The following is a 25,471-nucleotide window of genomic DNA, read 5'->3' on the forward strand; positions in this document are numbered from 1 at the left end:
CAGGAAGGATATAGGAAAGTACTGGTTTGGTAATAGAGTTGTGGATGAGTGGAACAAACTCCCGAGTACAGTTATAGAGGCCAGAACGTTGTGTAGCTTTAAAAATAGGTTGGATAAATACATGAGTGGATGTGGGTGGGTGTGAGTTGGACCTGATAGCTTGTGCTACCAGGTCGATTGCCGTGTTCCTCCCTTAAGTCAATGTGACCTGACCTGACTAGGTTGGGTGCATTGGCTTAAGCCGGTAGGAGACTTGGACCTGCCTCGCATGGGCCAGTAGGCCTTCTGCAGTGTTCCTTCGTTCTTATGTTCTTATGGACCTGGACCAGCACCTACCGGCCTAAGCCGGTAGGTGCGGGTCACCTACCGGCAAGTCACCTACCGGCCTAAGCCGGTAGGTGACTTGGACCTGCCTCGCATGGGACGGTAGGTCTATTGCAGTGTTCCTTCTCTCTTATGCTCTTATACCACGGGTGGGGATTGAACTCGTGGCGAGTGAGTCGTAAAACTCCAGGCCAGCGCGTAAGCCACGGCCAGTTTTACGACTCACTGGCCACGAGTTCAATCCCCACCCGTGGCATGGTTTGTTTGCAATCGTGTCATTACGATTTCGTGAGTCACATTTAAGTTAGTTTTAGTATAAAAAAAAGTGTGTTATTTTGTAAATACAACTGACACAGTTTCAGCTCCACACTGCAGTATGTGTGACCCTTGTGGGTTTAGCTCTTAGTATGATTATAATAATTATAATAACACACTGTAGTAACAGGCAGATGGTTGTAAGTAGCCTGCACCAGTGTTTCACAATCTGCAGTCGATCAGAGGAGGCTTTTTCAGGTTATTACACGGAAATCCAAGTCGAGAGTGTAAAACTGACCAGAGGTTACCTACACCTCCCCACTTTCCCTCCTCCCCCTGCCATCCCTCCCCACCTGTCTCTCAACCTTCCCTCCCCACCTGTCTCTCAACCTTCCCTCCCCACCTCTCCCTACCTTCTTTCCCCACCTCCCCTCCTCAACCTCGTTTCACACAACATGTTTGGTAGTCACGCGAAACTCGCGTCTGTGTACGTATTGACTTTATACACTCTTGCTTCCTGCCCTCACCTGCCTGCCATCTCATGCACCTACTTAGTTATCTACCTACCTACCTGCCTGCCTTCTCATGTACCTGCTTAGTTATCTACCTACCTGCCTGCCTTCCTATCTACCTACTTATTTATTTGCCTGCCTGCCTTTACATCTGCCTACCTACTACTGCCTTTTATCTACCTATTCCACTGCCTTTCTTCCTAACTGTCTAACTGTTTATCTATCTACTTTGCCTGCCTGTCTGCCAGCTAGTTCACTATAACTCACTATTCTTCGTCTTTTAAAAAGGAAAAGACCAGTCCATGACTGTAGTGTAAATACTTACGTGTGCTTTCAGATATGTGTGTACTCAGCGATTGTACTCAAAAACATGTACCCACCGAGTTGTACTCGCCTAGCTGTGGTTGTGTGGGTCGAGACTTGGCTCCTGGTCCCTTATCGAAACTCCAAAAGTGACTGAACGACCCCTGTTTTCTCCTGTTCTCTTGACCCCTCTCTCATCTGTTCTTGAAGCTATGAATGGAGTTACCTGCCATTCACTGTTCATAAATTTTGCATGTGTGTGTGTGTGTGTGTGCACATTAACATGTGTACGTCTGTATGTCTGTGGTGTACAAATTCCCGTGTACATAATTGCATGCAAACACCATATCCTTTCATTTGTAATTTTATCTTATATTTCGTTTTGAGAATGGAAAATCTTTCGTATATGGAGTTTTTCATGGGATATATACACCGAGAGGTGTATATCTCTGTGTATATATACCGAGGGGAGTATGTCTCTGGCCGTATATACACTGAGACGTGTATGTCTTTCAGTGTAAATACACCAAGAGATGCATTTCTCTAAGTGTATATACACTGGGAGGATGTAAACTGTGTATATACACAGAGAGTTTACATTAATCACTATTTTAGGTATTAAAGTATTCTTGACTGGTGGTGACCAGGTGGCATTCAGCCCTCGTGCGGGAGATAGGCTTTAAACTCAACCAGCCATAGTTTTTCCTTTTAGGTCTGTCGTGGTCAAACTTTACATAGAACACCTGAAAATTGATTGGTTGATTAATGGGAGTTTAAAACCTATCGACTACACGAGGGGTCATTAAGGCTCCATGTCACGTTTTCAGACAAACGGTTTAGAGAATTGACAGGTTGAAAAATTAGACACATGTGCAACACTTGGGTATCTTTATTGACACTCATGTGTCTAATTTATTAACATGTGACGCTTTCACCACTAGTCAAGAACAAGAAAGAAGGAGCACTGTAGCAGACCTACTGGCCCATGCTAGGCAAGTCCAAGTCATTTTCTGGCCAAGAATACTTTAATACCCAAAACAGGGATCAAACTAAACTCTCAGTGTATATACCCATACCCTCAGTGTATATATCCATACATCTGTCACAGCACTGCAGCAGGCCTACTGGTCCAAGCTAAAGAAACCCATCTTACACCCACCCACATTCACTCGTGTATTTGTCTAGTCCATTTTTAAAACTACACAACGTGACTTCGACCTAACTAGCTTAGGCCAGTGGGTAGCTTGGACCTGCCTAGCATGGGCCAGTAGGCCTGTTGCAGTGCTCATTTCTTCTTTCGTTCCAAGAAGATATAAACAAAGTTTTCCAGTGGGCAACGGAAAACAATATGATGTTCAATGAGGACAAATTCCAACTACTCCGTTATGGAAAACTGGAGGAGATAATAACTAGAACAGAGTATACTACTGACTCCGGCCATACAATAGAGCGGAAAAATAATGTAAGGGACCTGGGAGTAGTAATGTCTGAGGATCTCACTTTCAAGGATCACAACAGTGCCACGATCGCACGTGCAAAAAAAATGATAGGATGGATAATGAGAACTTTCAAAACGAGAGATGCCAAGCCCATGATGATCCTTTTCAAATTACTTTCCTTCAAATTACTTGTTCTCTCTAGGCTGGAATACTGCTGTACACTAACATCTCCATTCAAAGTAGGTGAAATTGCAGATCTAGAGAGTGTACAGAGATCCTTCTGTCAAGCTACTGGGAACGCTTGGAAGCACTTGACTTGTACTCGTTGGAACGCAGGAGAGAGAGATATATCATAATCTACACTTGGAAAATCCTGGAAGGAATGGTCCCGAATCTGCACACAGAAATCACTCCCTACGAAAGTAAAAGACTGGGCAGGCGATGCAAAATACCCCCAATTAAAAGTAGGGGCGCCATTGGTACACTAAGAGAAAACATCATAAGTGTCCGGGGCCCAAGACTGTTCAACAGCCTCCCATCAAGCATTAGGGGAATTACCAATAAGCCCCTGGCTGCCTTCAAGAGAGAGCTGGACAGATACCTAAAGTCAGTGCCGGATCAGCCGGGCTGTGACTCGTACGTTAGACTGCGTGCGGCCAGCAGTAACAGCCTGGTTGATCAGGCCCTGATCCACAGGGAGGCCTGGTCATGGACCGGTCCGCGGAGGCGTTGATCCCCGGAATAACCTCCAGGTAACCTCCAGGTAACCAGGTATGACGTTACTCTGGAAATGAGCTACCTAGGTGACGAACTTGTTACTTTAAGATGTTTCGACCTTGACGACTTCCGCAGCAAGATGAATAGTGTCTTCTTACACCGAGTCAGCCTTGAAGCGTTCCCATGCTGATCACCCTGGGACGCCGCCTCTCCCAGCTCAGCAAGAATCAGCTGAAGAATTGAGACACTTATGCAACACATGGGAATCTTTATTGAAGAAACGTTTCGCCACACAGTGGCTTCATCAGTCCAATACAAAGTAGAAATGGGTAAGGAGAGTAGAAGTATGAGGTAATCAGTCCCTCAACCTGGATTCGATGTGTTCAGTCCATCACTCTTGTAGTAAGTGCAGCATAGGGCCAGAGAGGTGGCTTATATACTGCGGTGAGATGAGTTGAAGCAGGAGGAGGCGGGATCTTAGTGGGACCTGCCACTAATGTAAGTAAGTGGCAGGTCCCACTAAGATCCCGCCTCCTCCTGCTTCAACTCATCTCACCGCAGTATATAAGCCACCTCTCTGGCCCTATGCTGCACTTACTACAAGAGTGATGGACTGAACACATCGAATCCAGGTTGAGGGACTGATTACCTCATACTTCTACTCTCCTTACCCATTTCTACTTTGTATTGGACTGATGAAGCCACTGTGTGGCGAAACGTTTCTTCAATAAAGATTCCCATGTGTTGCATAAGAAGAACATAAGAACATAAGAACGAAGGAACACTGCAGAAGGCCTACTGGCCCATGCGAGGCAGGTCCAAGTCTCCTACCGGCTTAAGCCAATGCACCCAACCTAGTCAGGTCAGGTCACATTGACTTAAGGGAGGAACACGGCAACCGACCTGGTAGCACAAGCTATCAGGTCTAACTCACACCCACCCACATCCACTCATGTATTTATCCAACCTATTTTTAAAGCTACACAACGTTCTGGCCTCTATAACGGTACTTGGGAGTTTGTTCCACTCATCCACAACTCTATTACCAAACCAGTACTTTCCTATATCCTTCCTGAATCTGAATTTTTCCAACTTAAAACCATTGCTGCGAGTCCTGTCTAGGCTAGATATTTTCAGCACACTATTTACATCCCCTTTATTTATTCCTGTCTTCCATTTATACACCTCAATCATATCCCCCCTATGTTGTTAGGTAAGACACATATGCAACAGTTAGGTATCTTTATTATGAAACGTTTCGCCTACACAGTAGGCTTCTTCAGTCAAGTACAGAAAAGTTGATAGAAGTAGAAGATACTTGAAGACGATGTAATCAGTCCATCACCCTTAAAGTTTTGAGGTGGTCAGTCCCTCAGTCTGGAGAAGAGCATTGTTCCATAGTATGAAACAATATGGAGAAGAAGTGACAGGATGGAGCTTTTATAGCGCCAGGAGGTGAGACGTAGGCCACTAGGAGAGGTAAGAACTCAGATGTTGAAAGGTTAGGTCCCTCTCAAACCCAGCCCCTCTCACTAGTGGAAGTTGTCGAAGTTGATTGCAGGTCTGTACCAAGATACCCTTGTGTTGCAGTGTCTGACAGATTGAACATTATCCCCCCTAATTCTACGTCTTTCTAGAGAGTGCAGATTCAGGGCCCTTAGTTTATCCTCATAGGGAAGGTTTCTGATACATGGGATCAACTTTGTCATCCTCCTTTGTACATTTTCCAGAGAATTTATATCCATTCTGTAATAAGGTGACCAAAACTGTGCAGCATAATCTAAATGAGGCCTAACCAAGGATGTATAGAGTTGAAGAACAACCTGAGGACTCCTATTATTTATGCTTCTTGATATGAAGCCAAGGATTCTATTAGCTTTATTGCGAACACTTATGCACTGTTGTCTTGGTTTCAGATTACTGCTAACCAGAACTCCTAAATCTTTTTCGCAATCCGTAATATTAAGATCTACATTATTTAGTTTATATGTGGCATGGTTATTGTCCTGTCCAACATTTAGAACTTTGCATTTGTCTATATTAAACTGCATCTGCCACTTCTCCGACCACTGCATCAGTCTATTCAAATCTTCCTGGAGTGCTCGAATGTCCTCGTCAGAATGAATTCGACGGCCTATTTTGGTGTCATCGGCAAACTTGCCGATGTCGCTCTTTATGCCCTCATCTATGTCGTTTATGTAGATTGTGAACAGCAGGGGGCCCAACACTGACCCCTGTGGAACACCGCTCGTGACACTTCCCCACTCTGATTTCTCCCCATTTATGCAAACTCTCTGCTGCCTATTTGTCAACCATGCCTCTATCCAGGAAAAAATTTCTCCTCCTATTCCATGTGCTTTAATTTTCCTCAATAGTCTCTGATGTGGGACCCTGTCAAAAGCCTTACTGAAGTCCATATACACAATATCATATTCATTACCATGATCTACCTCCTCAAATACCTTAGTGAAAAAAGTTAATAAATTCGTAAGGCAGGAACGCCCCTTTGTAAAACCATGCTGAGATTCGTTGATTAATTTATGCTTTTCAAGGTGGCTACGAACTGCCTCGGCAATTATTGATTCCATAAATTTTCCCACTATGGAGGTTAGGCTTATTGGTCTATAGTTCGAAGCTAAGGACCTGTCACCTGTTTTGAAAATAGGTATCACATTTGCCATTTTCCACTTATCTGGCACCATGCCAGTTTGTAGTGATATGTTGAAAAGATTAGCCAAAGGTGTGCTAAGCTCCTCTTTACATTCCTTTAGAACCCTTGCATACAGTTCATCAGGGCCTGGGGATTTGTTAGGTTTTAATTTATCTATTTGCCTAAGGACCATGTCACTTGTGACCCTAATAGTACACAGTTTATTATCGTCCTGTTCTACATAATTTATCATTACTGGAATATCGCTGGTATCCTCCTGTGTAAAAACTGAGAGGAAGTATGTGTTAAAAATTCTACACATTTCCTTATCACTGTCAGTGAGCTGACCCGAGGAACTTTTGAGTGGGCCTATCTTGTCCCTGGTCTTACTTCTGTATACCTGAAAGAATCCTTTTGGGTTAGTCTTCGATTCTCTTGCAACTTTAACCTCATAATCTCTTTTTGCTTTTCTAATTCCCTTTTTTATTTCTCTCTTTAACTGAATATATCGATTTCTCAATTGCCCCTCTCCTCTTTTGATTTGCCTATATATGCCTCTCTTTTGACCAATCAGATATTTTAATCTATTGTTCATCCATTTAGGATCATTTTTGTTTGATCTGATTTCCCTATTTGGAACATAATTTGACTGAGCAGCTAGAACTATGCCCTGGAAAGCATCATATCGGCAACCATCACCACCTACCTGACCCTTAGTCAGGTCATTCCAGTTCAGCCCACCTAAGTAATTTTTCAGTCCTATGAAATCAGCCAAGCGAAAGTCAGGGACGGAGACTTGATTGCCATTATTAGGGGAATTCCATGATATATTAAAACTGAGTGATTTGTGATCACTTTCCCCAAGCTCATCATTAACCTCAAGATTATTAATTAGTGTTTCCCTACTGGCAAGAACCAAGTCAAGGAGGTTATTTCCCCTAGTTGGCTCTGTCACAAACTGTTTTAAAAAACAATCCTGGATCGTATCAAGAAAGTCACCTGACTCTAAATTTCCTGTCAAATTGCTCCAGTCAATCTGTCTATAGTTGAAATCTCCCATTAGCACAACATTTTCGTATGTAGATGCCTTACGAATTTCGTCCCATAGAAGTTTACTGCACTCCCTATCAAGATTTGGGGCCCTGTAAATCACACCCAAAATTAGTTTTTCTCAATTTGTCTCAATTCTTCAACTTGTCGGTTTTCAAAACCATTCATCACAAGAATCAGCTCAACTCACTCGCGAAATCGTCACATAAGAACATAAGAACGATGGAACACTGCAGAAGGCCTACTGGCCCATGCGAGGCAGGTCCAAGTCTCCTACCGGCTTAAGCCAATGCACCCAACCTAGTCAGGTCAGGTCACATTGACTTAAGGGAGGAACACGGCAACCGACCTGGTAGCACAAGCTATCAGGTCTAACTCACACCCACCCACATCTACTCATGTATTTATCCAACCTATTTTTAAAGCTACACAACGTTCTGGCCTCTATAACGGTACTTGGGAGTTTGTTCCACTCATCCACAACTCTATTACCAAACCAGTACTTTCCTATATCCTTCCTGAATCTGAATTTTTCCAACTTAAAACCATTGCTGCGAGTCCTGTCTAGGCTAGATATTTTCAGCACACTATTTACATCCCCTTTATTTATTCCTGTCTTCCATTTATACACCTCAATCATATCCCCCCTAATTCTACGTCTTTCTAGAGAGTGCAGTTTCAGGGCCCTTAGTCTATCCTCATAGGGAAGGTTTCTGATACATGAGATCAACTTTGTCATCCTCCTTTGTACATTTTCCAGAGAATTTATATCCATTCTGTAATACGGTGACCAAAACTGTGCAGCATAATCTAAATGAGGCCTAACCAAGGATGTATAGAGTTGAAGAACAACCTGAGGACTCCTATTATTTATGCTTCTTGATATGAAGCCAAGGATTCTATTAGCTTTATTGCGAACACTTATGCACTGTTGTCTTGGTTTCAGATTACTGCTAACCAGAACTCCTAAATCTTTTTCGCAATCCGTAATATTAAGATCTACATTATTTAGTTTATATGTGGCATGGTTATTGTCTTGTCCAACATTTAGAACTTTGCATTTGTCTATATTAAACTGCATCTGCCACTTCTCCGACCACTGCATCAGTCTATTCAAATCTTCCTGGAGTGCTCGAATGTCCTCGTCAGAATGAATTCGACGGCCTATTTTGGTGTCATCCAACTAGCCTGCAAATTTGTAGCGTATCTTGAAGTATACTGCTCCATTTACGACGCCACCCTTTTAAAGATGACACATCATGTCAATGGCAAAGGAAAAGCCAGTGAAGTTGATGTGACCTGACCTGACTAGGTTGTTAGGTAAGACACATATGTAGCAGTTAGGTATCTTTATTTCGAAACGTTTCGCCTACACAGTAGGTTTCTCCAGCGATGGACTGATTACATCGTCTTCACACCTCTTCTGCTTCTATCAACTTTTCTGTACTCGACTGAAGAAGCCTACTGTGTAGGCGAAAAGTTTCGAAATAAAAATACCTAACTGCTGCATATGTCTTACATAAGAACATAAGAACGAAGGAACACTGCAGCAGGCCTACTGGCCCATGCGAGGCAGGTCCAAGTCTCCTACCGGCTTAAGCCAATGCACCCAACCTAGTCAGGTCAGGTCACCTTGACTTAAGGGAGGAACACGGCAACCGTCCTGGTAGCACAAGCTAATCAGGTCCAACTCACACCCACCAACACCAACTCATGTATTTATCTAACCTATTTTTAAAGCTACACAACGTTCTGGCCTCTATAACTGTACTTGGGAGTTTGTTCCACTCATCCACAACTCTATTACCAAACCAGTACTTTCCTATATCCTTCCTGAATCTGAATTTTTCTAACTTAAAACCATTGCTGCGAGTCCTGTCTAGGCTAGATATTTTCAGCACACTATTTACATCCCCTTTATTTATTCCTGTCTTCCATTTATACACCTCAATCATATCCCCCCTAATTCTACGTCTTTCTAGAGAGTGAAGATTCGGGGCCCTTAGTCTATCCTCATAGGGAAGGTTTCTGATACATGGGATCAACTTTGTCATCCTCCTTTGTACATTTTCCATTCTGTAATACGGTGACCAAAACTGTGCAGCATAATCCAAATGAGGCCTAACCAAGGATGTATAGAGTTGAAGAACAACCTGAGGACTCCTATTATTTATGCTTCTTGATATAAAGCCAAGGATTCTATTAGCTTTATTGCGAACACTTATGCACTGTTGTCTTGGTTTCAGATCACTGCTAACCAGAACTAAATCTTTTTCGCAATCCGTAATATTAAGATCTACATTATTTAGTTTATATGTGGCATGGTTATTGTCCTGTCCAACATTTAGAACTTTGCATTTGTCTATATTAAACTGCATCTGCCACCTCTCCGACCACTGCATCAGTCTACTCAAACCTTCCTGGAGTGCTCTAATGTCCTCGTCAGAATGAATTCGACGGCCTATTTTGGTGTCATCGGCAAACTTGCTGATGTCGCTCTTTATGCCCTCATCTATGTCGTTTATGTATATTGTGAACAGCAGGGGGCCCAACACTGACCCCTGTGGAACACCGCTCGTGACGCTTCCCCACTCTGATTTCTCCCCATTTATGCAAACTCTCTGCTGCCTATTTGTCAACCATGCCTCTATCCAGGAAAAAATTTCTCCTATTCCATGTGCCTTAATTTTCCTCAATAGTCTCTGATGTGGGACCCTGTCAAAAGCCTTACTGAAGTCAATGTTCACAATATCATATTCATTACCATGATCTACCTCGTCAAATACCTTAGTGAAAAAAGTTAACAAATTCGTAAGGCAGGAACGCCCCTTTGTAAAACCATGCTGAGATTCGTTGATTAATTTATGCTTTTCAAGGTGGCTACGAACTGCCTCGGCAATTATTGATTCCATAAATTTTCCCACTATGGAGGTTAGGCTTATTGGTCTATAGTTTGAAGCTAAGGACCTGTCACCTGCTTTGAAAATAGGTATCACATTTGTCATTTTCCACTTATCTGGCACCATGCCAGTTTGTAGTGATATGTTGAAAAGATTAGCCAAAGGTTTGCTAAGCTCCTCTTTACATTCCTTTAGAACCCTTGCATACAGTTCATCAGGGCCTGGGGATTTGTTAGGTTTTAATTTATCTATTTGCCTAAGGACCATGTCACTTGTGACCCTAATAGTACACAGTTTATTATCGTCCTGTTCTACATAATTTATCATTACTGGAATATCGCTGGTATCCTCCTGTGTAAAAACTGAGAGGAAGTATGAGTTAAAACTTCTACACATTTCCTTATCACTGTCAGTGAGCTGACCCGAGGAACTTTTGAGTGGGCCTAGCTTGTCCCTGGTCTTACTTCTGTATACCTGAAAGAATCCTTTTGGGTTAGTCTTCGAATCTCTTGCAACTTTAACCTCATAATCTCTTTTTGCTTTTCTAATTCCTTTTTTTATTTCTCTCTTTAACTGAATATATCGATTTCTTAATTGCCCCTCTCCTCTTTTGATTTGCCTATATATGCCTCTCTTTTGACCAGTTAGATATTTTAATCTATTGTTCATCCATTTAGGATCATTTTTGTTTGATCTGATTTCCCTATTTGGCACATAATTTGACTGAGCAGCTAGAACTATGCCCTGGAAAGCGTCATATCGGCATCCATCACCACCTACCTGACCCTTAGTCAGGTCATTCCAGTTCAGCCCACCTAAGTAATTTTTCAGTCCTATGAAATCAGCCAAGCGGAAGTCAGGGACAGAGACTTGATTGCCATTATTAGGGGAATTCCATGATATATTAAAACTGAGTGATTTGTGATCACTTTCCCCAAGCTCATCATTAACCTCAAGATTATTAATTAGTGTTTCCCTACTGGCAAGGACCAAGTCAAGGAGGTTATTTCCCCTAGTTGGCTCTGTCACAAACTGTTTTAAAAAACAATCCTGGATCGTATCAAGAAAGTCACCTGACTCTAAATTTCCTGTCAAATTGCTCCAGTCAATCTGTCTATAGTTGAAATCTCCCATTAGCACAACATTTTCGTATGTAGATGCCTTACGAATTTCGTCCCATAGAAGTTTACTGCACTCCCTATCAAGATTTGGGGCCCTGTAAATCACACCCAAAATTAGTTTTTCTCGGCCCTCGAGAAGCTGTAACCAAACAGATTCAGTGGCTGACGCTTCTAATTTTATATCTTGTCTCTGACATACATCGCTACTCCACCACCTTTCCTGTTGACCCTGTCAGTGTGAAATAATTTATAGCCTTGTATGTGACATTCAGAGGGCATCTCTCTATCTTTCAAATTGAGCCAGGTCTCTGTTATAGCAATAATATCTATGTTTCCTGCACTTGCAATTAATCTTAGCTCATCTATCTTATTTCTTACACTCCTGCTATTAGTATAGTAAACCTTAAGGGAGCTAATCCCTTGCTGCCTTCTGCTGTCTCCCTTTGTTTGCTGACCTGATCTGTTGTTTTTATTTATAACTTCATGCTGAATGCCTTTTATACATTTATTGTTTCGAACCCTAGTGTTGTAACCTGCTTGTTTCCCACACACACCCATACCTCTATCTTCTGTCAGTTTAAAATCATAGGCATTTCACCAATGGCCTTCTCAATCGAGTCTGCAAGTGCTACCACCCCAGCCCCAGAGACATGTACCCCATCCCTGGCATACATATCATGTTTGCCATAAAAGTTGTTCCAGTTGTCAATGAATGGGATTGCAAGTGCCTTGCAGTATCTGTCTAGCCAGCAATTTACATCAATTGCCCTAGACAACCATTCATTTCCTACTCCCCTTCTAGGCAAGATGCTACATATGATTGGGATCCCTCCCTTAGACTTAATGAAATCTATAGCTGACCTGTACTTATCTAGCAGCTCTTCTCTCCTACCCTTCCCAATATCATTTCCACCAGCACTGAGACAGATAATGGGCTTGTTCCCATTACCTGACATGATATTATCCAGCCTGTTGACTATGTCCCCAACACCAGCTCCATGGAAGCACACTCTATCTCTCATCTTCTTATTCCTATTACAAAAAGCACGGTCAATATATCTTACCTGAGAGTCACCAACCACAAGAATGTGCTTACCTCCATTAGCAGGGGCAGTAGTACCCTTACCTTCACTGGCCACTGAAGTACATTCATCCTGAAGAACAGAGAAGCGATTTCCTACCTTCAGATCTTCACTCTCAACTTTCCTTACTCTGATGCGCCTCCCATTACTGTGAACCACTCGCCACTTGTAGCAGGTGCTGGGCTGCACCTCACTGCTGGTAGCCGTTGCTACCTCCCCACCTACAGCCTCCTCACAGCGAGAGACAGACTGCACCTCACTGCTAGAAGCCTCATTTCCCACAATGCCAGCCACCTCACACTCTCTCCCAGACCCATTGAGGTGGACCTTCAGCCTCCTAATCTCCTCCTGGAGAAGCAAGACCTCCTCCTTCAACTCTCCAACCTCAATTTTTAAAACACTGCAGAAGCAAGCCATGGTTTGTATTTTATGCCATTTTAATATTTAATATGAATCATGTAAACAAACGCAGTTTAGCAGAGCCCATGCTCGTTCAGCCTAGCTAAGCTTCTTGCACACCTGCCAGGTGACCTTCCCATACAAAGTCCCGCCTACACGACTCCACCTGTGACCTGACCTGCCGCTTGCCTGGTTTCACTGCGTATGACCTGTGACCTCATCTGCTTCAAATAGACAAATGCAAAGTTCTAAATGTTGGACAGGACAATAACCATGCCACATATAAACTAAATAATGTAGATCTTAATATTACGGATTGCGAAAAAGATTTAGGAGTTCTGGTTAGCAGTAATCTGAAACCAAGACAACAGTGCATAAGTGTTCGCAATAAAGCTAATAGAATCCTTGGCTTCATATCAAGAAGCATAAATAATAGGAGTCCTCAGGTTGTTCTTCAACTCTATACATCCTTGGTTAGGCCTCATTTAGATTATGCTGCACAGTTTTGGTCACCGTATTACAGAATGGATATAAATTCTCTGGAAAATGTACAAAGGAGGATGACAAAGTTGATCCCATGTATCAGAAAACCTTCCCTATGAGGATAGACTAAGGGGCCCTGAATCTGCACTCTCTAGAAAGACGTAGAATTAGGGGGGATATGATTGAGGTGTATAAATGGAAGACAGGAATAAATAAAGGGGATGTAAATAGTGTGCTGAAAATATCTAGCCTAGACAGGACTCGCAGCAATGGTTTTAAGTTTGAAAAATTCAGATTTAGGAAGGATATAGGAAAGTACTGGTTTGGTAATAGAGTTGTGGATGAGTGGAACAAACTCCCAAGTACAGTCCTAGAGGCCAGAACGTTGTGTAGCTTTAAAAATAGGTTGGATAAATACATGAGTTGGTGTGGGTGGGTGTGAGTTGGACCTGATTAGCTTGTGCTACCAGGACGGTTGCCGTGTTCCTCCCTTAAGTCAAGGTGACCTGACCTGACTAGGTTGGGTGCATTGGCTTAAGCCGGTAGGTGACTTGGACCTGCCTCGCATGGGCCAGTAGGCCTTCTGCAGTGTTCCTTCGTTCTTATGTTCTTAACATAACTTGATATGTTGAAGATTGAGACACTTATGCAGCATATGGGAATCTTTATTCAGGAAACGTTTCGCCACACAGTGGCTTCATCAGTCCAATACAAAGAGGTTGAGGGACTGATTACCTCATTCTCCTCCTCTCCTTACGCCTTCCTCTTTGTAGTGGACTGATGAAGCCACTGTGTGGCGAAACGTTTCCTGAATAAAGATTCCCATATGCTGGATAAGTGTCTCAATCTTCAACTTGTCGGTTTTTCAAACCATTCATCATAACTTGATATCTCTTCCCCTCTCCACCCGTGTCTGTGGCTGGGTCAACATAGTCTCTGCTGTGATGAATGGTTTGAAAAACCGACATGTTGAAGATTGAGACACTTATGCAGCATATGGGAATCTTTTTTCAGGAAACGTTTCGCCACGCAGTGGCTTCATCAGTCCAATACAAAGAGGAAGGCGTAAGGAGAGGAGGAGAATGAGGTAATCAGTCCCTCAACCTCTTTGTATTGGACTGATGAAGCCACTGTGTGGCGAAACGTTTCCTGAATAAAGATTCCCATATGCTGCATAAGTGTCTCAATCTTCAACATAGTCTCTGCTCCTTTGTCAGAGTTCGTAGGTTCGAAGCTCTGACAAAGCACCTCTACCACATCGCAATGTTTGCTTCTTAAGGTTTATGTCTTCGATTCTTACTTGAGCCACTAAGTCATTTGTAAACCCACTAGTAGTTAGTTTAAGTACCTAGTTATTTGTCTGAGTCCCGGAAGTTATCTCCTCCCAGGTTGTTTTTGCTTCTCCCCTCCCCCTCCCCCTCCCCCTCCCCCCGGGTTGAAATATTATCTAAAGTTCTTTACTGTGTCTCTTGTATTAAGAATATACATAAGAGCATAAGAAAGAAGGAACACCGCAGCAGGCCTACTGGCCCATGCGAGGCACGTCCAAGTCTCCTACCTGCTTCAGCCAGTGCCCCAACCTAGTTAGGTCAGGTCACATTCACTTAAGGAAGGAGCACGGCAACTGACCTAGTAGCACCCATCGCTTCTCTAACTTCTTTCCAGAGATTAATAATGACGCAATGACGTGTGATGCTCTCTTTCACACACATACACACACACACACACACACACACACACACACACACACACACACACACACACACACACACACACACACACACACACACACACACACACACACACACGCAGCACCAGTCTGGAACCTACACCTGATCAAGCACGTCAAGAAGTTAGAGAAAGTACAAAGGTTTGCAACAAGGCTAGTCCCAGAGCTCAGGGGAATGTCGTACGAGGAAAGGTTGAGGGAAATCGGACTGACGACACTGGAGGACAGAAGGGTCAGGGGAGACATGATAACGACATACAAGATACTGCGGGGAATAGATAAGGTGGACAGAGATAGGATGTTCCAGAGAGGGGACACAGGAACAAGGGGTCACAACTGGAAGCTGAAGACTCAGACGAGTCACAGGGACGTTAGGAAGTATTTCTTCAGTCATAGAGTCGTCAGGAAGTGGAATAGCCTAGCAAGTGAAGTAGTGGAGGCAGGAACCATACATAGTTTTAAGAAGAGGTATGATAAAGCTCAGGAAGCAGAGAGAGAGAGGACCTAGTAGCAGTCAGTGAAGAGGCGGGGCCAGGAGCTGAGTCTCGGCTCCTGCAACCACAATTAGGTGAGCACACACACACACACACACACACAGGAAGAAGATCTAATACAGCCTCCCTCACAACTTTCTATAGAAGCCTCCCAACCAGGTCAACCCCAGTGCAACCAAACACTCTAAATCAAAACACCCATGCCACATCCAATGCCCCCACCCACTACATTACAAACTTCACCCCCACAGCAACAACCCATAGTTCCTTACCAGGTCTCCCACTTCCCCAACCCCAATATACTTCCCAGACTACAGTCTTAGAAAAGAAGTTGAAGGTGTGGTATACAAATGCAGATGGAATAACAAACAAGTATGAGGAGTGGCACGAAAGAATCAAAGAGACATCCCCAGACATAATAGCACTCACAGAAACAAAACTCACCAGAATAATAACAGATTCAATCTTTCCATCCGGATATCAAATCTTCAGGAAAGACAGAGGGAGGAGAGGGGGAGGAGGAGTTGCACTGCTCATTAAAAACCAGTGGGGTTTTGAGAAAATGGAAGGAATGGATGGCATGGGCGAAAGGGACTACTTAGTAGGAACAATCCAGTCTGAGGGACATAAGGTGATAATTGCAGTAATGTACAACCCACCACAGAACTGCAGGAGGCCAAGAGAAGAATACGATGAGAGCAACAGAGCAATGATCAACACACTAGCCGAGGTGGCCAGGAGAGCACACATGGGGGGAGCAAAGTTACTAGTTATGGGTGATTTCAATCACAAGGAGATTGACTGGGAAAACCTGGAGCCCCATGGGGGTCCCGAAACATGGAGAGCCAAGATGATGGATGTGGTACTGGAGAACCTCATGCATCAACATGTTAGAGACACTACCAGAGAGAGAGGAGAGGATGAACCAGCAAGGTTGGACCTTGTATTCACCATGAGTAGTTCGGACATCGAGGGTATCATGTATGAAAGGCCCCTGGGAGCTAGTGATCATGTGGTTCTGTGCTTCGACTACATAGTTGAGCTCCAAGTGGAGAGAGTAGCAGGAATAGGCTGGGAAAAACCAAACTACAAAAGGGGGAACTACTCAGGCATGAGGAACTTCCTTCAAGACATTCAGTGGGAGAGGGAACTGACAGGAAAACCAGTACAAGAAATGATGGACTATGTAGCAACAAAATGCAAGGAGGCAGAGGAGAGGTTTGTTCCCAAGGGAAACAGAAATAATGGGAAGAACAGAACGAGTCCTTGGTTCACCCAAAGGTGTAGGGAGGCAAAAACTAGGTGTAATAGAGAATGGAAAAGGTACAGAAGACAGAGAACTCAGGAAAATAAAGAAATCAGCCGAAGAGCCAGAAACGAATATGCACAGATAAGAAGGGAGGCTCAGAGACAATATGAAAATGACATAGCATCAAAAGTAAAGACTGACCCGAAGCTGTTGTACAGCCACATCAGGAGGAAAACAACAGTCAAGGACCAGGTAATCAGACTGAGGAAGGGTGATGGGGAATTCACAAGAAACGACCGAGAGGTATGTCAGGAGCTCAACACAAGATTTAAAGAGGTATTTACAGTGGAAACCAGTAGGACTCCAAGAAATCAGAACAGGGGGGCACACCAGCAAGTGCTGGATGAGGTACATATAACCAAGGAGGAGGTGAAGAAGCTGCTATGCGAACTTGACACCTCAAAGGCGGTGGGACCAGACAACATCTCTCCATGGGTCCTTAAAGAGGGAGCAGAGATATTGTGTGAGCCATTAACAAAGATCTTCAACACATCATTTGAAACTGGGCAACTCCCTGAGGTATGGAAAATGGCAAATGTAGTCCCAATTTTTAAAAAGGGAGACAGACATGAGGCACTAAACTACAGACCTGTATCTCTAACGTGTATAGTATGCAAGGTCATGGAGAAGATCATCAGGAGGAGAGTGGTGGGGCACCTGGAAAGAAACAAGTGTATAATTGACAACCAGCACGGTTTCAGGGAAGGAAAATCCTGTGTCACAAACCTACTAGAGTTTTATGACAAGGTGACAGAAGTAAGACAAGAGAGAGAGGGGTGGATCGACTGCGTATTTTTGGACTGCAAGAAGGCTTTCGACACAGTTCCTCACAAGAGGTTACTGCAAAAGCTAGAGGACCAGGCACACATAACAGGAAAGGCACTGCAATGGATCAGAGAATATCTGACAGGGAGGAAACAACGAGTCATGGTACGCGACGAGGTGTCAGAGTGGGCGCCTGTGACAAGCGGGGTTCCACAGGGGTCAGTCCTAGGACCTGTGCTGTTCTTGGTATACGTGAACGACATAACGGAAGGGATAGACTCAGAAGTGTCCTTGTTTGCAGACGATGTGAAGTTAATGAGAAGAATCGAATCGGACGAGGATCAGGCAGGACTACAAAGAGATCTGGACAGGCTACAAGCCTGGTCCAGCAACTGGCTCCTAGAATTTAACCCTGCCAAATGCAAAGTCATGAAGATTGGGGAAGGGCAAAGAAGACCGCAGACACAATATAGTTTAGATGGCCAAAGACTGCAAACCTCACTAAAGGAAAAAGATCTGGGGGTGAGTATAACACCGAGCATATCTCCTGAGGCGCACATCAATCAGATAACTGCTGCAGCATACGGGCGCCTGGCAAACCTACGGATAGCGTTCCGATACCTCAGTAAGGATTCGTTTAAGACTCTGTACACCATCTACGTCAGGCCCATACTGGAGTATGCAGCACCAGTTTGGAATCCACACCTAGTCAAGCACGTCAAGAAATTAGAGAAAGTGCAAAGGTTTGCAACAAGACTAGTCCCAGAGCTACGGGGATTGTCCTATGAAGAAAGGTTGAGGGAAATCGGCCTGACGACACTGGAGGCCAGGAGGGTCAGGGGAGACATGATAACGACATATAAAATACTGCGCGGAATAGACGAGGTGGACAAAGACGGGATGTTCCAGAGATGGGACACAGACACAAGAGGTCACAATTGGAAGTTGAAGACTCAGATGAATCAAAGGGATGTTAGGAAGTATTTCTTCAGTCATAGAGTAGTCAGGCCATGGAATAGCCTAGAAAGTGATGTGGTGGAGGCAGGAACCATACATAGTTTTAAGGCGAGGTATGATAGAGCTCATGGGGCAGGGAGAGAGAGGACCTAGTAGCAATCAGCGAAGAGGCGGGGCCAGGAGCTGTGACTCGACCCCTGCAACCACAAATAGGTGAGTACAAATAGGTGAGTACACACACACACACACACACACACACACACACACACACACATACACCACCCAGGATCAGGTAGGACTTCAAAGAGACCTGGACAGGCCGGACACCTGGTCCAGCAACTGGCTTCTCGAATTTAACCATCCAGGATCTGGGAAGCGCGCAAAGACTCACTCACCTTCACTGGATCATGTTCAACATTTCTCTTACTGAGAGCAATACAAGTGATACAAGGTGATGACTGTCAATGTGCTTCTGCATGAAGGATATGTCTGCGAGAACTCTTTAATTTACTGACCTCTTCCACGGACCTCTTCCACGGGCCTCAGTGGAAATAAGTCACTTCGACTTTTTTGGGGGGAGGGGGGTTATCCTATGTAATTTACACATATGCTACTGTGTATGATAATTTGTGTAACTATTTATGTGTACCTGTATCTAAATAAACTTACTTTCACTGACAAACGAGATGGCGGAGAGTCAGGTTCCACATGGGGAGAGGATAGACCTGATTCCTTGAATCACCAGTCCCAAACTTCGGTATTAAGGCGCCTCCCTTCAGGAAGATGGTAGGGGGTTGGGGGAGTTGAGGCGTCAGGAGCTAGAGCTCAGTCCCTCAGCGCACAGGTGAGCTCATATCTTGATTCGTACACACAAACATTATTATTATTATTATTATTATTATTATTATTATTATTATTATTATTATTATTATTATTATTATTATTATTATTATTATTACTACTACTAATACTACTACTACTACTACTACTACTACTACTACTACTACTACTACTACTACTACTACTACTACTTCTGTTATTGTTCATTCATGGAGAAGAGCTAAACCCACCGGCCCATGCAGTGTCAGTCGGAGCTTGGACGCGGAGGCCAGGAGCCAGGATTCGACCCCGCAGTCAAAAATTGGTTAGTACAACCCTCCCTCCTACGCTAGTTGAAGCTCAACTGCTGATCAATAGATGGCAGAGGTGCCTTGCAGAATTAGCCTCTGGACTGCTGAGTAGAACTGAGGTCAAGCGTGTTGGAATGTTGCTATATCGTGTGTAAAGTTGCTTCTAATGTTAGCTGCTGAGGACTTTGAAACCGGTTGTGTGTGTGTGTGTGTTTGTGTGTGTGTGTGTGTGTGTGTGTGTGTGTGTGTGTGTGTGCGTGTGTGTGTGTGTGTGTGTGTGTGTGTGTGTGTGTGTGTGTGTGTGTGTGTGTGTGTGTGTGTGTGTGTGTACTCACCTAGTTATGTTTGCTGGGGTCGGGTCACGGCTCCATGTCCTGACATACCTGGATCACCTTCCAGTATACACACATTACCTCTCACCTGGCTGAGGTGATGCTGTGTGTGTGTGATCATGTATATGTACTCACCTATATGTGAAAATTAGACACATGTACAGCATCTGGCTATCTTTATTGTAGACGTTTCGCCGTCCAGTGGCTTTATCAATACAAATTCAAGGACGTAACGTTATATAAAAGATGAGGTAATCAGTCCCTCTACTAGCATGTCAGAAAAACAGGTCTATAGTTCAGTGCTTCCTGAGTGTCCCCTTTCTTAAATATAGTCACTACATTTTGTTGTTTTGTTTATCCCTCTCACTCCTCAGTTCCACTAATTTCTGATGTTCAGTGGCACTACTCAACCTCCCTTGTTTCTTCTGTCTTTCCTTATCATCTGATATCCTGCTGTAAATATGGCATCAGACATATTATCTGTCAGCTTTGTCTCTGTGAGAGATGTGATGTGTGGAGTTATCTCAGCTGTTCGTTCCTTCAGCTCTTCACTCTTGATAATCCATCAGCATTTGTGTACCACATTTTTAGTTTTGTTTCCCTCACCATAAACTAGTTTGTGTTTTCTAGTCTTTCTGCATGTTCTTCATCCAAGAGGAGTTGGAGAGGTAGGGTTGGGGTTGGTGTTTGCACTGCGGCCAGGAGAGGTCAGGGATAAGCTTGCAAGCAGGGATGGAGACGGTGGAGTGTGTGCTTATAAAGGGAAGGATAGGGCGTTGGTGTGTTTTTGTGTATGCATCACACACTAGATAATACAAGGTATGATTCTGCCCAGCACTCTGGCAAGAAGCAAGCGCTCTGTGTTTTCCTCTTCTCGTGACCTTGAAGATGTCATCCACACACCACCACCAGCAACACTCTCAGACAATCCTTTCTTATTATATTTGTATCTTCATGTTATCATTATCACGAGGAAGCCTTCCATTTCCCAGGGGGCATACAACGCCTGGGGGAATGGAAGACAGTCATATTTAATGCTGAACACTGCAAGTTTATCTCCAGTTCCGTGGATCAAGAGCTCTTCGCCAGCATCTCGGTGCCCTATGTTAAGAAGTTTAATGCTTCCAAATGCCTATAGTTTTCATTTTGAAGACTATAATATCCTTGTAACAATTTCTGTTTTTTGTTAGTTTCTTTTGCATTTCGTATAAATTTCATTGCTGGGTGAACGTGTCTTAGTTATTGTTTATTTATTAAGCATTCTGTGTTTGTAAGTAACTGTTAGACATCTTGTGTTTACTGTTATTAAACACCCTGTGTTCCTTATTGTTAGATGAGGTTAGGTTTGTGTATGGGAGGTTAGGTAAGGTTAGGTTTGTATATGGTACACTCAGTATTCAGCGAATCGTTACTCAGCCTATAGATGGGAGACCCAAATGAATTCTTCATGAACGAGACAGTGCTACAGACACCTCCATGATCTCTGATATAATCCTAACCCCCACCTGACTTCGAAGAAGCCATTGACTGCATGTCCATCTACTCCACCCTAGTCCCTGACTCGTACAACTCCATATTCATCAAGAATTGCAAGAAACTATTATCACGTGCCTTAAATATTCTACGAGGTAGGAACCTAGACACTTGACTCGTCCCACAGTCATTAAAAACCACCGATATAACCTCTCCATTAAGGGGGCAACAAAGCAACTTAAAAAACTATAGACCTATTGTACTGACGTCTCACATTATTTAGACTTTTGAAAAGGGTTTAAGAAGCAAGATTTCTAGTCATATAGAATTGCAGCAATGGCATAACCCAGATCAACTTGGGTTCAGAACAGGTCGCTCCTGCCTCTCGCAACTGATAGATCATTATGGCATGGTCTTGCATACACCGGAAGTCAAGCAAGATGCAGATGTAGTATACACCGACTTAGAAAAAGCCTTGGATAAGTGCGACCATGGGAATAAGTGAGCACAAGGAAATAGGTGGATAGGTGGGCAGGTGGAAATTTAATTTCCTAACTAATGGAATTCAAACAGTAATATTAAGGATAAAATCAGAGGCTGCTGCAGTAAAGAAATTCTGTTGCCCAAGGATCAGTATCTGTTCTGCTTCTCATTGTCATATCTGACATAGACAGCGACATAAACCATAGCCCTGTATTATTTTTTTTTGTAGACGATACTAGAATCTGTGTGGGAGTGTCATTCATAGAAGACACAGTGAGTCTCCAAGCTGATATAAACCAAGTCTTCCAGTGGGCCACTGACAACAATATGATATTCACTGAGGACAAACTTCAGTTACAACGTTACGGAGGGATTGAGGAAGTAAAAACAAGATTGGAGTACAAGACAAACTCAATCACTCTCTAGAGTGCAGGTCAAATGTGAGAGACTTGGGAATAATAATGTCAGAATATCTCTCGCTCAAGGAGCACAGATATTTTATTATCCCAACTACAAGGAAAATGATAAGTTAAATAAATTGAACTTACAGAACAAGTGATGTCAAGACGATGATGATACTTTTCAGGTCAGTCGTTGTGTCTTGGCATGAATATTGCTGAAAAATGTACGGAGCTGAAAAATCTACGGAGAACCTTCATATTAAGCACCTAAACTGCTGGGACTGCCGTAAACTCTACTCCTTAGAGCGTTGGTGAGAAATTTACATGGTAATCTACATCTGAAAAAATCCGAAGGTGTTGGTCTCAAATCTGCACGCCGAAATCACTATATACGAACACAAGAGGATTGGTAGACGGTACAAGATATCTCTGGTGAAAAGAAAGGAGGGGTGAGTACAGTGAGAGAGATACCTTACCTTTGATATACATCTGAAGAATTTTGAGTTTCACTACTCTCGGAGCCCGGCCATGGGCCAGGCTCGTCTGGCGCCTGCCTGGTCAACCAGGCTGTTGCTTCTGGAGGCCCGCTGCCCCACATATCCATCACAGCCTGGTTGGTCTAGCACCTGGTGAAGACACTTGTCCAGTTTCCTCTTGAAAGCTTCTACACTTGTTCCAGCAGTGTTTCTGATATCTTCTAGTAAGATGTTGAATAGTCTGGGACCCCGAATGTTGATACAGTGTTCCTTTATTGTCCCCACTGCACCCTTGCTCCTCACTGGGTTTATTTTACACGTCCTCCCATATCTCTCACTCTACAACTCTTCATGCATAAGGGAGATTAACAAGAGAACAAACCCCTGGCCATCTTCAAGAGGTAGCTAGACAAATTCCTCAAAACAGTTCCTGATCAGCTGGGCTGTGGTGGGCTGCGAGACACGGGAACAACAACTTGATCGATCAGGCCAACAACCAGGAGGACTAGTCTGGGAGCGGGACGCATGGACAGTTACTTCCGGAAGCTATTACAGGTAACGTACGGGTTACAATTACAAATCTTAATTTCGAAATTACTGTACACAACATACAATAAGCTGAAAGCCTACAGAATGCAGAGTATTTCAGCCTAAACTTAAAATCTACATAGTTTATTTTTTTACAATTTTGAGGATGTAATAGATGGTATCAACAGGAACTTAAAAAGAGATACAGAAAATATATTTTCGTCTGGTCCTAGTTACGAGTAACTGAATAACAGAACAAAGCAGTGTAAGTGATGGTAATTATATTAACTTGTTAATATAACTACCAGCTGTTATTGTTTTGTGTTGTTATTGTGTATGGTGTTGTTATTGTGTATGGTGTTGTTATTGTGTATGGTGTTGTTATTGTGTATGGTGTTGTTATTGTGTATGGTGTTGTTATTGTGTATGGTGTTGTTATTGTGTATGGTGTTGTTATTGTGTATGGTGTTGTTATTGTGTATGGTGTTGTTATTGTGTATGGTGTTGTTATTGTGTATGGTGTTGTTATTGTGCATGGTGTTGTTATTGTGTATGGTGTTGTTATTGTGTATGGTGTTGTTATTGTGTATGGTGTTGTTATTGTGTATGGTGTTGTTATTGTGTATGGTGTTGTTATTGTGTATGTTGTTGTGTATGGTGTTGTTATTGTGTATGGTGTTGTTATTGTGTATGGTGTTGTTATTGTGTATGGTGTTGTTATTGTGTATGGTGTTGTTATTGTGTATGGTGTTGTTATTGTGTATGGTGTTGTTATTGTGTATGGTGTTGTTATTGTGTATGGTGTTGTTATTGTGTATGGTGTTGTTATTGTGTATGGTGTTGTTATTGTGTATGGTGTTGTTATTGTGTATGGTGTTGTTATTGTGTATGGTGTTGTTATTGTGTATGGTGTTGTTATTGTGTATGGTGTTGTTATTGTGTATGGTGTTGTTATTGTGTATGGTGTTATTGTGTATGATGTTATTGTGTATGGTGTTTTTATTGTGTATGGTGTTATTGTGTGTTGTGTTGTTATTGTGTATGGTGTTATTTTGTATGGTGTTGTTATTGTGTATGGTGTTATTTTGTATGGTGTTGTTATTGTGTATAGTGTTGTTATTGTGTATGGTGTTATTGTGTTATGTATGTTGCTGTGTAAATATGTTGTTATTGTGTATGGTGTTATTGTGTATGGTGTTTTTATTGTGTATGGTGTTTTTATTGTGTATGGTGTTGTTATTGTGTATGGTGTTGTTATTGGGTATGGTGTTATTGTGTATGGTGTTGTTATTGTGTATGGTGTTGTTATTGTGTATGGTGTTGTTATTGTGTATGGTGTTATTGTGTTATGTATGTTGCTGTGTAAATATGTTGTTATTGTGTATGGTGTTATTGTGTATGGTGTTGTTATTGTGTATGGTGTTATTGTGTGTGGTGTTGTTATTGTGTATGGTGTTGTTATTGGGTATGGTGTTATTGTGTATGGTGTTTTTATTGTGTATGGTGTTTTTATTGTGTATGGTCTTGTTATTGTGTATGGTGTTGTTATTGGGTATGGTGTTATTGTGTATGGTGTTGTTATTGTGTATGGTGTTGTTATTGTGTATGGTGTTATTGTGTATGGTGTTGCTGTGTATGGTGTTGTTATTGTGTATGGTGTTGTGTATGGTGTTATTGTGTATGGTGTTATTGTGTATGGTGTTACTGTTTATGGTGTTGCTGTGTATGGTGCTGTTATTGTGTATGGTGTTGTGTATGGTGTTATTGTGTATGGTGTTGTTGTGTATGGTGTTGTTATTGTGCATGGTGTTGCTATTGTGTATGGTGTTGTTATTGTGTATGATGTTATTGTGTATGGTGTTGTTATTGTGTATGATGTTGTTATTGTGTATGATGTTATTGTGTATGGTGTTGTTATTGTGTATGGTGTTGTTATTGTGTATGGTGTTGCTATTGTGTATGGTGTTGTTATTGTGTATGGTGTTGTTATTGTGTATGGTGTTGCTATTGTGTATGGTGTTGTTATTGTGTATGGTGTTGTTATTGTGTATGGTGTTGCTATTGTGTATGGTGTTGTTATTGTGTATGATGTTATTGTGTATGGTGTTGTTATTGTGTATGGTGTTGTTATTGTGTATGGTGTTGTTATTGTGTATGGT

The 25,471-nt window shown here is 42.7% G+C and overlaps 1 protein-coding gene across 2 annotated transcripts in view; it reads left to right on the top strand.

Annotated features, from left to right (window-relative positions):
• The window catches only part of LOC128697963 (Na(+)/citrate cotransporter-like), a 71,671-nt gene that overhangs the window by 14,249 nt on the left and 31,951 nt on the right, over nt 1-25,471 (top strand). The window contains exon 2 of one of the 2 annotated variants that reach the window (XM_070097539.1): nt 19,548-19,633. The exons of the other annotated variant lie outside the window; for it this stretch is intronic. The gene's annotated coding sequence lies outside the window, so the exon portion shown is untranslated. The remainder of the gene's footprint in view (nt 1-19,547; nt 19,634-25,471) is intronic. 2 annotated transcript variants of the gene reach the window in all.

The sequence above is a fragment of the Cherax quadricarinatus genome, chromosome 58 (assembly GCF_038502225.1).
Source record: "Cherax quadricarinatus isolate ZL_2023a chromosome 58, ASM3850222v1, whole genome shotgun sequence".
NCBI classification, from domain to species: domain Eukaryota; kingdom Metazoa; phylum Arthropoda; class Malacostraca; order Decapoda; family Parastacidae; genus Cherax; species Cherax quadricarinatus.